We start from the raw sequence: 14791 nt of genomic DNA, 5'->3' as shown, positions 1-14791 counted from the left end.
GCTCGTACATGGTAATCAGAGCGCCTCTTCTTCAACTCATCTAGCTACAAGAACCACCTGTGTCGAAGCCGCACCATGTCTTCCTCGTCCGGCGCTTCCTTCCAGCCTAGTCTCAATGGCCAGGTCACCAAGAAGCTATCCCGCACGAACTACGTGCTATGGCGCACGCAGATCATATCCCCAACTGCGTGGTGCTGGGGTCTTCGGCTATATCGACGACACCCAGCCGGAGCCGGCAAAGCTCCTCGTCACCACCAAGGACGGCAAGGATACTTCAACGCCCAACCCTCTCTACCCAATCTGGGTCCGGGAGGACCAGCAGGTCCTTGGCTACCTGCTGAGCAACCTCAGGAAGGAGGTGCTCCTCACGGTGACCACAGTCACCACCGCGGGCGCGCTCTAGACGACGCTCGCCGGCATGTGCTCGTCGCAATCGGCGAGTCGCATCAACAACATCCGAACTTCTCTCATCAGCGCGCAGAAGGGCAACCTCTCTGTCGCCTCCTACTTCGCCACCATGCGTGCCTACGCCGACGAGCTGGCCACGACGGGCAAGGCGATCCTCGACGATGAGCTCATCTCCTACATCATCCATGGGCTCGACGCTGACTACCAGCCTCTGATATATGCTCCGTATGCTCGCGTAACTCCCGTCACCATCGACGAGCTCTTCGCCATGCTCTCGAACTTCGATCAGCGCATGGTGCACTTCCACGGCTCCGGTGGCAGCGGCTTCAAGTCCTTGGCGAACTCAGCCTCTCGTGGTCGTGGTGGCTCCTCTCGGCACGGCGGCTTCTCCCGTGGTAGGAGGAGGTCCAGTGGAGGAGGCAACGGCGGCGGCTCCAACTCCCGCAATGGCGGGTGTGCTCCCGCCAATAACAGAACTCATCGCGGTGGCGGCAACCCTGGCGCACGACCTGATGCCCCTCGTTGTCAGATATGTGGCAAGTTGGGGCACACAGCAAAAGATTGTTGGTACCACTACGAAGAGGACGATGATTCATCTCAAGATGATGACAAGGTGCCGGCGGCTGCAGATGGCTCCTACGGAATCGACACCAACTGGTACGTCGACAGCGGCGCCACCAACCACATCACCAACGAGCTCGACAAGTTGACCATGAAGGAGAAATACCGCGGCAAGGACCAAATCCACACAGCTAGTGGTGAAGGTATGGAGATCCGTCACATTGGTCATTCAAGTTTTAGTACCCCTTCTTGTAAAATCCATCTTAGAAATTTTTTGCATGTTCCTAATGCCGACAGAAGTCTTCTCTCTCTTCATAGAATTTCCCTTGATAATCATGTCTTCCTTGAATTTCACCCTTATTTCTTTTTGATCAAGGATCAGGCGACGAAGAACATTCTCTATCGAGGTAGATGTGTTCGTGGGCTCTACCCGTTGATTCCGAAGCTTAGGAGACTGAATAAACAAGCTTGTGGTGCTATCAAGCTTTCGTCCACACGATGGCATGATCGTCTAGGACATGCTTCTTTTTCTTTAATTGAAAAATTGCTTAGCAAGAATAAGCTCCCGTTTGTTGGTGAGCGCAATATTGAAACTGTTTGTGATTCCTGTCAACGAGCTAAGAGTCATCAGCTACCCTATCCTATATCCACTAGCGTGTCTACCAAACCATTGCAATTAATTTTTTCAGATGTTTGGGGTCCTGCCCCCAACTCAGTTGGTAGACATACGTACTATGTGAGCTTCATTGATGACTAGTAAATTCTCCTGGTTTTATCTCCTTAAGAAAAAATCTGATGTCTTTCAAGCACTCGTTGAACGCAAGTTTGACAGCAAGATACTTGCTGTCCAATCATACTGGGGCGGAGAGTATGAGAAATTAAATTCTTTCTTTCAAACTCTCGGCATCTCTCACCATGTGTCGTGCCCCCACGCTCATCAACAAAACGGTTCTGTTGAACGCAAGCACAGGCACATTGTTGAGGTCGTTTTAGCTCTCTTAGCTGGCGACTCCATGCCTCTCAAATTCTGGGATGAAGCTTTTCTCACTGCCGTTCACATCATTAACATGCTTCCTAGTCGTGTTATCAATAATGAAACTCCAGTAGAAAGGCTACACCATACCAAGCCTGACTACATGTCTCTTCGTGTTTTTGGGTGTGCATGTTGGCCAAATCTTCGTCCATATATATCATCAACGCAAACTTATGTTTCGCTCAAAGCAATGTGTGTTTCTTGGGTATAGCGTTCAACACAAAGGTGTAAAATGTCTAGATGTGTCTACGGGACGTGTTTATATCTCCCCTGATGTTGTTTTTGACGAAACAAAGTTTCCTTTCGCTGATCTTCATCGCAACGCCGGTGCATTACTTCGCAAAGAAATTCTTCTCTTGCCATCTCACCTCACTGGCCTTGATCAAGGGGGAAATACTTGCGATGATTCAATGCCGACTAACCCTCCTAATGGTGCACATGAGTCCTCTGGTGATGTTGCAGGAACAAACAGCGAGCAAAATGATGAAGAAATTGGCCTCCAAGTGCCATATTTGCTGTGTCCAGACTTGGGGAACAGATCCTCCTCGGGATCAGCACCGAATCAGCAGCAGTCCAGGAGATCCGCGCCGGGATCAGCGCTGGCACATGCGCCAGAGCTGACAGCAGCTGAATCCGACGCTCGTGCGGGCTCCCGCGGCTCCGCGGATGCCACGCGCCTGCCCTCGGGTGGCGGTAGCCCCGTGCTGGCTCCGCTCCAATCGCCAGATGGCACGCGGCGACGTCCTGGTGGCTTACGGTGAGCGCTTCCCTGACAAATTGCGCTGCTACAAGCGGCGCCCCTAGGCGAGGTCGACCGGCGCTGACCCACCCAGCCAGGAAGGCGCGGGCTTCGGTACTGATTCGTGTGGCCCCGCGCAATCATGCGCTCATGATGAACCGGTCGGCGACCCAGGATCTTCTGCGGCAGATGCAACCTCGCCATCACGTGCTGAAGCCACAGAGGATCCGGTGCGGGTGCCGGGCAGATCTACCTCGGGATCGCCTGCACCAGGAACTCCTGTGCGTGGTTCCGGATCCTCTGCGCCGGCCGACTCTGCGGTGCAACCTCGACGACTCACACGGTTGCAAAAAGGTGTAACTCAACCCCTCAATTATAAAAATATAAGCAAATATGGCCTAGTTTGCTCTACAAATGAATAAGCTGAACCAAGAACTCTGGATGAGGCATTCGGAGATGAAAAGTGGAGAAAAGCAATGATGCAAGAATATGTGGCACTAAAGAAAAATAAAACATGGCATTTGGTTCTCCCACGGCAAGGTAAAAATCTTATAGATTGCAAGTGGGTGTTCAGAGTTAAGAGAAAATCTGATGGAACTGTTGATAGATACAAGGCTAGGCTTGTTGCAAAAGGGTTTAAACAAAGATATGGTATTGATTATGAGGACACATTCAGTCCTATTGTAAAATCTGCCACCATTCGACTTGTTCTGTCTATTGTTGTTTCTAGGGGATGGAGGCTCAGACAGCTAGATGTACAGAACGCGTTCCTCCATGGTGTTCTGGAAGAAGAGGTGTATATGAAATAGCCTCCTGGGTTTGAGAGCAAATATAATCCCTCATTTGTGTGCAAACTTGATAAAGCACTCTATGGCTTGAAGCAAGCCCCAAGGGCGTGCTACTCCGGTCTTAGTCACAAGATGCAATCACTTGGTTTTGTCCCTTCCAAGTCAGATACCTCACTGTCAATTATAATAAGCACAATACATGCATATTTGTTCTCATCTATGTTGATGATATTATTGTTACAAGTTCATCTAGTGAGGCCATTGCATCATTGTTGAAGGATTTAAGTGCAGAATTTGCTCTCAAAGATCTTGGAGATTTGCATTTTTTCCTTGGGATTGAAGTGAAGAAACACAAGGATGGACTTCATCTCTCTCAAGAGAAATATGCAACTGATTTGGTAAGAAAGGCAGGTCTGCAAGGTTGTAAACCCTCCTTCACTCCATTATCCAGCTCAAAAAAAACTATCTCTCACAGAAGGACAACTCTTGAATCAAGAGGACAGTACAAAGTATAGGAGTTTAGTAGGTGCACTACAGTACTTGATCCTAACAAGGTCTGATATCTCCTTTGCTGTCAACAAGGTATGTCAGTTTCTGCATGCTCCTACCACCGTGCATTGGAGTGCTGCAAAACGCATCGTCAGATATGTCAAACACACTTTGAGCATTGGCCTTAATTTCAGCAAGTCACCCTCAACTCTTGTCAGTGCTTTCTCCGATCCTGATTGGGAAGGCTGTCTGGATGAAAGGCGCTCTACTGGTGGATTTGCAATATTCTTTGGACCTGACTTGATTTCATTATGTGCAAGGAAATAGGCCACCGTGTCTCGGTCTAGAACAGAGGCAGAGTACAAGGCATTAGCAAATGCCACAGCTGAAATCATATGGGTTCAATCAATGTTAAAAGAACTTGGTATACAAAGTTCTCAAGCTCCATGTTTGTGGTGTGATAATCTTGGTGCTACCTACTTATCTGCAAATCCAGTCTTTCATGCCAGAACAAAGCACATAGAGATAGACTTTCATTTTGTCAGAGAAAGAGTTGCACGGAAACAGCTTGATATTCGGTTCATTCATTCCAGAGATCAAGTTGCAGATGGGTTTACTAAAGCCCTGCCTATCAGAAGCTTTGAAGAATTTCAGCATAATCTCAACCTGATGAAGTTGTGATTAAGGGGGGGGTGTCAAACACCATACATATGCGGTACATATGTGTGTCACGGCACATATTAGAGATATGGCTAGGAGGTAGTTTGTATGAGATATTCTTGTAATCATCTCCTCCTTTCTTCTCTCCCAAGATGTATCTTAGATTCTCCCTTATCTCTCTCTCAAACCGCATGTGTAAGCCATCTAGGGTTTGGCTCCCCTACTATATAAACATGGACACGTCGCCCTCGACAGGGTAAGACGTTTATCGCTCACACACGTTCTTGCTGAACCATTATTAATGTCTTCTATATATAAATTCTGTTGAACCGTTATTAATACCTTTTTATCTAAATCCGCCTCTCTTTGAGAATATATTACATGTGTTGCACCTTCTTCATTTGGATATCCTCTTCCTTCATCATGCTACTGAGGGTATGCATCCCTTTGTAACAATATATGGAGTGGAAGCTTTTGTTTATCTCCATTCAACAATGAAATGATCTATGTGTAAGGTATTTCTTTTGGAATTAGATAATGATGTTAAGGATGTATAGTTTTTGATGTATGTAGTGGTCGGATAACTGGATCCTCTACAGATGAAGTAGGAGACCTTTGGTAGCAGTTGCCCTCTCTGTATGCTAGTTTTAAGTACTGAAAGTGAAAGATAGCAGCATCACAACTCTACTGAAGTGTTAACCAACTAGTAACTATCATGTATGACACCAATCTCAATACTACTTAGTATGTGGGTTATCCTGGTGTATTTTATCAAATGCATGGCTTAGCTCTGTTGTAAGTGACACTTAAGAAGCCAGAAGAACTTGATGAGTTCTGACTAAGTAGTGGCGATGGTGTTCTTAGCTAGTTTTATTATCAATTATTCTGCCTGTGAACCTTGTGTGGTGCCTGCTCTATTTTCAAGAATTCCATATTTATAGCCGGCCTGTTCTGTTGTGTTTTGACGGGCTGGTCATGTGGGCATCCGAAGCTACTCAAAATTACATGTATGCTCTGTCGTAATAAATGGTGGACGAGGTTAATTTTCGGATGCCCCTAAAGAAGTTTTTTACCTTGTAGTACTACATTGAATCTCAGTTTCTTTGCCTGCTTTTTGACTGGAACAATGCTGACTCTATTCACAGTGGGATGTTTGAGCATTTCACCCATTGGATCTTAGGTGTTGACTTATTTTTCATCTATTGTTTGTCTACTATCATTAGAGTGTGCAGTGATGCAGACCTAGCACTTTTGTGTTGTTTGTCTAGTGGGGCGAGCAGTACGAGGGTCATAGTTGAGGCTACTTCACTACTAGGAAAAGGGCTATAGATAGGATTGATAGTATTGGCGCACCATGGAAGCAGTGCGCCACTACTATATACTAATGACGCATCGGTTGGTGATGCGCCATTAGTGTGGAAGACACTAATGGCGCACCAGAAACAGGGTGCGCCACTAGTATTATTTTTTTTTCATTTTTCCATACATACTAATGGCGCATCAGGTCGAAGTGCGCCATTACTAGTTCTAAGTAGTAATGACGCACCAAGCAGACAGTACGCCATTATTGTAAAAAAAATTTATTCTTTTTTTTTGCAAAACTACTAATGGCGCATCGTTTCACAGTGCGCCATTACTAGTTTAAACTAGTAATGGTGCACTATTACCCGGTGCGCTATTAGTATATATATATATATATATATATATATATATATATATATTACTTTTTTGCAAAACTACTGATGGCGCACCACCTGCAGGTGCGCCATTAGTAACCAGGGTTACTAATGGCGCATTTGCTGGTGGTGCGCCATTAGTAACCTGGGACCCCAACAAGATATTTTGGACAGCCCCACACCTATCCACTCACTTTCCCCACTTCATTCCCTCCACCTCCTTCTCCAAGCTTTCGGCCATCTCCTCCTCCTCACCTCATTTCCACCATAGATTCATCAAAATTAAGTGGTGAAATTACCTTTTTTTGATAGGTAAGTAAGGGGAAAGCTATCTTCATGATGGGCACTTTTTGATATCATGAATATTTTTAAATTTCATGGGCACTTTTTGAATTCATGAGGACACTTGATCTCGATCTCCATCTCGATCTCGATTCCCCCCTCCATCTCGATCTCGATCCCCCTCCATCTCGATCCCACCCGCACCCTCCCCCGCTAGCTCCACCGCCGCCGCCGACGAGCACCCGGCCCCCCGCACCCTCCCCCGCTCCACCGCCGCCAACGGGCACCCCCCGCACCCTCCCCCGTTCCACCGCCGCCGATGATGATATTTTCAAGTTACAAATTTGAACATATTTTCTAAAAAATTATTACTGTTTTTATATAAAAAAAATACTGTTATGATTTAAACAAGTTTAAACATATTTAAACACAAATAAATATCAAACATCATTTAAAATGCATAAAAAAATATTGGGGAGCCTGGGAATCGAACCCAGGACCTTCTAGTGTATGTGTTGCATGCTAACCAGTCGGGCTAGTGGGGGGCTTCTGTTGTAGATAGGGTTAGGTTGTAGATAGGGCTAGTGGGCTAGATTAAAACAAAATTCTAATGGCGCACCGAGGGGTGGTGCACCATTAGAATAGTCATACTTATGGCGCACGAGGGGGTGGTGCGCCATTAGAACCCTCCCCCACTCCACCTACTGCCCTCGCACTGTGTCCTCCCTCCCTCCCTCGCCAGATTCCCCTCGATCGACCACCGCCATCCGCCGCCGTAGCAGCCGCCCACGCGCCCCCGCCATCCGCCGCCTCCGTTCGCCGCAGCCGCCCACGCGCCCCCGCCGCCTCTCTCTCCCCTTCCTCCCCCTTGAGCACCGCCTCCCCCCGAGCCCCGCCTCCCCCGCGAGCGCCGCCCCCTCTGTCCCCTCCGTCCGCCGCGCCTGCACGCCCTAGGGTTCCGGCTCCAAGGTGGGTGGCAAGGTCGACATGCCGCCTCCTCCTCGACGCGCCTCCTCCTCGACGCGCCGCCTCCTCCTCGACGCGCCGCTGCCCGCCGCCTCCTCGACGCCGGCGCCCTCTTACGGCAGCCTGCCGTTATCCCACAGGTGATTCCTCACCTCTCCCCCCTTCCCCTCCTCCCCCTAGGCTGGTTGTTGCTCGATTCAGGTCCCTTCTGGAGATATGTGTTAAGGCAAGTGCATCATATATATGTTCAGTGACATGGGACTGGTGGATGGCAATTCTATCTATATGTTTTTCTACTGTGTTTTTGTTTAGTTGTCTTAATCATGCAATGCTCTGTATGTTCGTGACTGCACAATCGAGATAACTACTCCTCATACGGGTTATGTACTTATGTACAAAGTCTGACACCATGCCAAAGTACTAGTGCAGAGTTTTATAGTTCAAAGAGGCGGCATGAACAAGTTGTAGTGCAGCTTATGCCTATGCTAATGCACCGTCACAGATGGTGTTAATTAGTTGATGATGAAAATTCAAAAAAAATGATGATGGCGCAAGAAAGCTGTGCATGTTTGGTTCAGTCACATAGGACTGGTAGATGGCAATTCTCACTATATGTTTTGCTACCATGTTTTTATTTGTTTGTTTTGGTTGTGCAATGCTCTCTATGCTGATTTGTCATGTAAGATAGTACGTATATGGTTCGACATGCAGGATCAAGTATACTATGTGCCTGAAGCAGTGTCTGTCAGCCATAAGACATGGCATTATAAATCTAGACACTGGGACTGGGAGGGTATATCCAGTTTAGCACCACATCAGCTGTGCTTTGTTTATGTCACTGGTCTTAGTACAACATTAGTCATGTGTTGTCTTCGATGGGTCTCTTGTATGCCTCTTTTTAATATTTTGGCATATTGGCACCCAGTGAACATGTGTTGTTATATTTACATTATTCTTATTACTGTGCATGCTGTGATGTTCTAGACAGTTAAGTATTTGCAACCTGCTGCTAAACTAGATCATGAATATGTCTACATTACTGATCACATTGAGAAAGAGATGCAAAGATGATGATCAAAAATGGGCTGCTGTAGAACTGTTCTTCATCTTTACAGTGCTGTTGTATAGAAATATGCTGAATTTTCTGCTCTGGTTGTTGCTCAAAGAAATTTAGCAAAAAAAATGGGGTCCTAGGAGACACCGCTGCTGCTTGAGGCCCTTGAGAGGCCCTTCGTGTCGTGATGATTTTGCAGGTACCCCGAGAGGCCCTTGAGTTTGCCGGAACGTCGATTAACTTCCGTTCCGGCAAATTCGGGTACTCCATATGTCCTATTTTCAGCAAAGGTCATGCTAAAATTTTCCGTGAATTTTAGCATGACTTTGCTAAAAATAGGGTGCCTCGGCTTAGGCTTTTAGGGTGCCTCGGCGTCGACAAACCCTAAATGATGAAAGCTTAGGCTTTTAGGGTGCCTCGGTGTCGACAAACCCTAAATGATGTAGTTTTGAATTATGAACGTAGGATATGTCGTCATCATCATCGGACGACGAAAGTCTCCCGGCAGAGTGCGACTGGTGCCACGACGATCGAGGTATGTGCGACATGCCTCACCTGGACGATGATCGGCGCTTCAGCATTAAGCTCGAGGAGACCTTCGAAGTTGAAACGGTACACAACGACGACAAGTATTATTTTCATAATTAAGCATGACTTCAACTATTTCAACGTGTAATTTTCATCTTTTACAATTCGAGTATAGCTTATCCCATGCCATGCAAGACGCTATGTCTTGGAGAGGATGGATTTTGAAGACCATGAAATTTCTGAAACAAAGAAAATTCACCTAAGGACTCATCACGATGTGGACTTTGAAGTAAATCTATATAATTCTGAGAGCGTAACCCATTTTGGTTGCAAAAATTGGGAAGCATTTTGCAAGATGTATGGTTTTGATGAGGGTATTCTTATCAGCATGGATCTTGGTAATCCTGACATCAACCAAGACAATATGGACATTTGGGTCCTTGTTGATACGCCTCCAGTTCTACCGCTATGTGAGTTTCTCAAACATAGTTATTAGCTAATTTATATTGTTTATTTCAAAATAGTTGACAGCTTATTTCCATTGACAGCTTATTTTTATTGTTCAAAGAATGTGCGGGAGATGGTAGACAAAACCCACTACACCGATGGCTCCGAATTAACAACTTACAAGGAGAAAAATAATTTGGTCGGGTTTTGTACTGACATTGAGAATTACAATATCTACAATCAAACTCCTCAACATTATGGTAAATACGTGCCACTAGTGCATGTGTTCAACTATGGTAACTACCATGGAGATACCCTGGTAAGATTTTTACTATTGCGACATCCGTGCATCTTTTGCATACTTCTAAAACTAGTACATCATTGCTAACTATGAAGTTATTACTATGTTTTTCAATAGATAATCCCAGAGAATTGTGTGCCTCATATGATGTATCTGAAAGGTAGTGTTAATGTTTTGAACATACAGCCAGGTCGTCCTACGAATCTCAACTGTCCATACGAGATTTCTAAAAGAAGTGGAGACATGAAAATCAAAGGTTGGAAAAAATGTATGGACAGTCGTAAGGAGCTTCTTGGAAGCAAAAGGAAGCGAAGCGCAAGAATTGGAGACAGGACGTTCTCCATTCTCCATAATGGAGAGTCAGGGTCTATATTGTTTTATGTGATTTTAGCTTAAATAGGGTATTTAGGTCCTTCCTAATACTGATGATCATGTGCTAAGAACAATTAAGTAGGGTTGGTTCGAAGCTATCAAGATGATGATCGTATGACTTGTTATGAATAACGAGTAGAAGTTGTATGATGATGATTAGTAGGACTTGTTAGGATTAGTATTACTTCCGACAAAATCGATACTCGCGGTCTTGAGACTTGTAATGTTTCATCTTTGTTCGGTCTTTTTAATTCGGAGACTAATATGATGAATTGTATTCAGAGACTAATCTTCTATTGTATTCGATGAATCTGATGTTGCTGTGTGCTGTTGTCTATATTCTGTCCAATAATATATTTTGTAACCTGTGCAAAAATTAGAAAAGCAAAAAAAACCTAATATTCATACTAATGGCGCACCACACAAGACACCAATGGCGCACTGTGATCATCACACTAATGGCGCATTAACTGCTGGTGCGCCATTAGAATGCCAAAGCACATGGGTACATATGGCCCCCTGGGAGGTATTCTAATGGCGCACTGTAGGCTATACTAATGGCGCACTACGTGGTGCGCCATTAGAACACTAGATACTAATGGCGCACCGGTGGTGCGCCATTAGAATTTAATTTTAATGGCGTGATGCCAGTGGCGCACTGGTAGTGCGCCATTAAAAGGCAAATTCGGTGCGCCGCTAGCATGCCTTTTTCTAGTAGTGCTTTAACTATGGATATATGATTCTGCTGAACCATTATATTATATCTGTCTAAGTTATGTTCTCTGCTTATTCTCTCTTTGTGAATATATTATATGTGCATTTGTACCACCTCTTGCCATGTCTTGCCACTGAATGTTTGGGTTCAATTTTTTTGGTATCAATATGGTCTTGAAGCTCTAACCACTTGTGACGCCCCCGATTTGACCGTACACTAATCATGCACGCAAATGTGTACGACCAAGATCAGGAACTCACGGGAAGATATCACAACACAACTCTAGACACAAATTAAAATAATACAAGCTTTATATTACAAGCCAGGGGCCTCGAAGGCTCAAATACAAATGCTCGAAGGCACAAGAGTCAGCGGAAGCAACAATATCTGAGTACAGACATAAGTTAAACAAGTTGCCATAAGATGGCTAGCACAAACTGGGATACAGATCGAAAGAGGCGCAGGCCTCCTGCCTGGGATCCTCCTAACTACTCCTGGTCGTCGTCGACGGGCAGCACGTAGTAGTAGGCACCTCCGGTGTAGTAGGAGTCGTCGTCGACGGTGGCGTCTGGCTCCTGGGCTCCAACATCTGGTTGCGACAACCAGGTAGAAGGGATAGAGGGAAAAGAAGGAGAAAGCAACCGTGAGTACTCATCCAAAGTACTCGCAAGCAAGAAGCTACACTACATATGTATGCATTGGTATCAACTGGAATAAGGCTATTATATGTGGACTGAACTGTAGAAAGCCGGAATAAGAGGGGGATAGCTAGTCCTTTCGAAGACTATGCTTCTGGCAGCCTCCGTCTTGCAGCATGTAGAAGAGAGTAGACTGAAGTCCTCCAAGTATCATCGCATAGCATAATCCTAACCGATGATCCTCCCCTCGTCGCCCTGTGAGAGAGCAATCACCGGTTGTATCTAGCACTTGGAAGGGTGTGTTTTATTAAGTATCCGGTTCTAGTTGTCATAAGGTCAAGGTACAACTCCAAGTCGTCCTGTTACCGAAGATCACGGCTATTCGAATAGATTAACTTCCCTGCAGGGGTGCACCACATAACCCAACACGCTCGATCCCATTTGGCCGGACACACTTTCCTGGGTCATACCCGGCCTCGGAAGATCAACACGTCGCAGCCCTACCTAGGCACAACAGAGAGGTCAGCACGCCGGTCTAAATCCTATGGCGCAGGGGTCTGGGCCCATCGCCCTTTGCACACCTGCATGTTGCGAACGCGGGCGGTGAGCAGACCTAGCAACCTCCATTACAAAGGAAGTTGCGTTACGCGGTCCATCCCGGCGCGCGCCGCTCAGTCGCTGACGTCACGAAGGCTTCGGCTGATACCACGACGTCGAGTGCCCATAACTGTCCCTGCGTAGATGGTTAGTGCGTATAGGCCAATAGCCAGACTCAGATCAAATACCAAGATCTCGTTAAACGTGTTATCTTGAAGACACCGTGAACGCCGACTAGGGCCAGGCCCACCTCTCTCCTAGGTGGTCTCAACCTGCCCTGTCGCTCCGCCACAAAGATCCACCCAGAGGGCCGTCGGGACAAAGGTCCTTTCAGCCCCCAATCCGTGAATCACTCGCGGGTACTCCTCGAGCCAACCCGACTTTAGTCATCACATGTATCATGTATAAAGTATAGGTATATACCCGTGATCAACTCCCGAGTGATCACGGCCCGACAGTATAGCATGGCAGACGGACAAGAATGTATGGCCACTGATGATAAACTAGCATCCTATACTAAGCATTTATGATTGCAGGTAAGGTATCAACAGTTGTAGCAACAATGACAGGCTATGCATCAGGATAGGATTAACAAAAAGCAGTAACATGCTACACTACTCTAATGCAAGCAGTATAGAGGAGAGTAGGCGATATCTGGTGATCAAGGGGGGGGCTTGCCTGGTTGCTCAGATAAGGAGGGGCCGTCGGCGACGTAGTCGACCACAGGGGCATCAACATCGTCATGAGGTCTACCGAAGAGAAGAGGGGGGAAGAAACAGTAAATACATAGCAAGCAAGTGCATGACGATGCATGACATAACAAAGCGTGATGCTAGGCATGCCCTAATGCGGTATGAGGTGGTACCGGTGAAGGGGGAAACATCCGGGAAAATATCCCCGGTGTTCCGCATTTTCGGACAGATGAACCGAAGGGGGAAAGTTGCGTGTTTGATATGCTAGGGGTGTGTGGCGGACGAACGGGCTGCGTACCCGGATTCGTCTCGTCGTTCTGAGCAACTTTCATGTTGAAAATAATTTAATCCGAGTTACGGATTAAAAGATATGATTTTCTAAATTTTTTATTAATTTCTGAAATTATTTTTAATTCGAAAATAGTTGCTAAATTGCTAGGCGCACCCAGCACAGTGTACACAAAAGTGTACCCCATGACTGACAGGTGGGCCAGAGGGACCCAGTTGACCAGTCAACGTTTGACTGGTCAACAGGGGTGGGACCCTCCTGTCATTGACTGTTTTAGTTAATTAGGGATTAGGCTAAACAAACTACTGTTTAATTAAGCTAACAGATTAATTAGATTCATTAACTAGGATTAATTAACTTAATTAATTAATTAATTTTATTTATTTATTTATATTTTTTGTTTTCGTTCTGGGCGTGGGCCCCAATCGTCATAGGCCCAGGGGGGCTTGCGGGCGAATGGGCGCGCGGGGCGCCCGTTAGCGGGCGGAGCCCACTAAGCCGGCGCAGCAGGGCGATGGCGGCCACGGTGCCGGCCAGGGGAGACGCTGGTCGCGGCGGCTGGAGCGGCCGGAGACGGGGCGTCGACGGAGAGGGGTGGCCGCGGGCGCGGACCAGCAGCAGCGAAGGCCGGTTGGCGAGGCAGTGGGCGGAGCTGTGGCTGCATGGGCCGGTGGCTCCGGCGAGCAGCAACGCGGGCAGCGGGAGCAGGGCGTGAGCGGCGAGCAGGGAGAGACACAGCGACGTGGGGAAGGGGGCGGCCAGGGGCAATGGTGGCGGACGCCGGTGGAGCCGCGAGCGGCGGCGTGTGGGGAGGCGCAGGCGCGGTAGGCGAACGGCGGGCGAGTCAAGGCGGTGGGCGCGTGCACGCGGATGGAGGCGGGCGCGAGCGCGCCCGGTGACACGCCGGGCTGGGCGGGACCGCGGTGCGCGGCCGGCGCGCGTAAGGGTTGGTGGTCGGCCGCAGTCACGGACGGAGGTAGAGAGAGGGAGAGGCCGGAGCCTCACCGGCGTTCGTGGGGAAAATGGCAGCGGGCTCGAGCTCGAGGAGGAGGACGGGGACGACGGGCTGTCGAGGAGGCAGACGGACGGCGGGCTCCGAGTGGCGGCGTCGGAGGTGCTGGTGGCGTGGAGGGTTCGGCGACGGGGCGACGGGGTTGAGGCGGCGAGGGGCTCCAGCGAGGTGGTGCGGGGCGGGCGACGGCGACGACGTCAACGGGAGCCACGGCGAGGCGAGCTCGGGATCGGGCCCCGATTGCCCCGATCCGATCTGGATCGAGGGAGGGAGGCAGAGGAGTGTGGGGATCGTGGGAGGGGGAGTGGGAGGTGATGCGGTTGGTAGGTTAGGGTTTCGGGGGGATAAGGGGAAGCGAGGGTGGGCCAGCCGCTGGCCTGGTTGGTCTAAATGGCCAAATGGGCCATTTGGCCCAGGTAGAGGGGGTGGCTTTGCCCCATTTGTTTATTTTTTTTATTTGTCTCGTTTTCTGTTTTTGTTCTTTTACTATTTATTTTATTTAGTTTTATAAATCACAACAGTTGTGCCTAAATTTGTATCACTA

At 47.7% G+C, this 14791-nt stretch overlaps 1 long non-coding RNA gene across 1 annotated transcript; it reads right to left on the bottom strand.

Annotated features, from left to right (window-relative positions):
• Positions 1-11318: 11318 nt before the first annotated feature.
• LOC147981307 (uncharacterized) lies at positions 11319-14552 on the bottom strand. The gene is made up of 3 exons (XR_015599892.1): positions 14241-14552; positions 12933-13003; positions 11319-11608 (listed from the first exon to the last, which is right to left on the bottom strand). It is a non-coding gene; the product is annotated as an uncharacterized LOC147981307 (long non-coding RNA).
• Between the last annotated feature and the right edge of the window lie 239 nt (positions 14553-14791).

The sequence above is a fragment of the Triticum urartu genome, chromosome 3A (assembly GCF_056163025.1).
Source record: "Triticum urartu cultivar PI428250 chromosome 3A, HENAU_Tu73, whole genome shotgun sequence".
In the NCBI taxonomy this organism is placed as follows: Eukaryota; Viridiplantae; Streptophyta; class Magnoliopsida; order Poales; family Poaceae; genus Triticum; species Triticum urartu.
This window is presented reverse-complemented; position numbering and strand designations above follow the sequence as displayed.